Here is a 1,306-nt window from a genome sequence, read left to right as displayed (position 1 = left end):
GGGGGGGGGGAGGGGGGGGGAGCTTCTCAGTCTCCCTGCCCAGCTCCCGTCACCAGGAGACAGACAAATGGAGGGCAGGGGCCGGGCAGGGTGGTCTGTGCTCAGGGTCCTCATCTCCCACTCCTGTGACCCCCATGATGACAGCTGTGTCCCAATGGCCTGTGGGACGGAAGGACAGAGGCAAGCTGCTCCCTGCTTACCGTCCCCTGGAGAGAACAGCCTACATGCACAGCTTAGGGAGGGGCACGTGTGCACCTGCTGAGCCCAGCCGGCCCCGCCCCACTTGAGGTGGGTGGTGGTGGGGCTCGGAGCCAACGGCTAAGAAAGAATTCTTGAGATGTTTTTGGTGCAAAAAGGTGGTTTTATTAAAGAGTGAGGACAGGACCCGTGGGCAGAAAGTGCACTTGGGTCGTGAGGGGTGGCGGGTCATATAAGATGTTCTGTCCTATGGGGAGAAGGTGATGTTGGGGCTTCAGGAAATGGAATCTGTAGGTTCCCAGGAGTTTGGCTATTGACAAAATTGCTCTTTTCCTTGTAAATCACGAAGACGGTTGTAGACTGATATTCGTGTCCTGCATGATGTGATCTCTACCAGTTAACCATTTGTTTTCCCCCTTTCCTTTGGTCTTGGGACACCAGGGGAGGGTGAGGAGGGTCACCCCCCCCCGGGGGGAGGGCTCCGAGGCGGGGGAGGGGGCTGCTAGCTTGTGCTTGGCCCTCAGCTGGCCTCTGTTTCCCACATCGTCACTGGTCACAGGCCCTGCCCACGGCTGTGCAGGGCTGAATGGGGGGGTGCTTCCCAGAGGGGAGGGTGCTGAGGTCACCAAGGCGAGGGCAGCACAGGGGGAGGCGGGAGGAAAGGGCAGGGCCTGAGCAGCCCGGGTGTGAGTCAGGGCCGAGCAGGGAGAGGCGGGGGACTCCTTGCATCGGGTGCCAGGCGTGGGCACCCCCGGGTGCCCCCGGGAACTCTGGGAGCCCACAGCTTTGGCTGCAGCCCCGGCCCCCCTCAGTCCTGCCTGTGAGAGGGTGTGGCGTGGGGCCGGACGGCAGCCTCTGAGGGAAGGAAGGGAAGCAGTGTGCTGAGCTGGGGCCAGAGGCGGGCGTGCGTGGGGGTCACCGGTGCATTCCTGGCGTGTGTCGTCAGCCACAGGCCCAACAGGTTTGGTGCTCGGGGGCCTCCGGGGGCTTCCTGCTGTGGCTTAGGCAGAACCGGGCGTCTGCGCCCAGGAGCGGACTGGCGCGTGTGGCCCAGCAATGAGGGAGGGGCGGCGGGGGGCGCCTTAGAGCCCTGGGTCCGGCGGTGGCT

Source organism: Crocuta crocuta, unplaced genomic scaffold (genome assembly GCF_008692635.1).
Source record: "Crocuta crocuta isolate KB4526 unplaced genomic scaffold, BGI_CrCroc_1.0 scaffold613, whole genome shotgun sequence".
Taxonomy (NCBI): Eukaryota; Metazoa; Chordata; class Mammalia; order Carnivora; family Hyaenidae; genus Crocuta; species Crocuta crocuta.
This window is presented reverse-complemented; position numbering follows the sequence as displayed.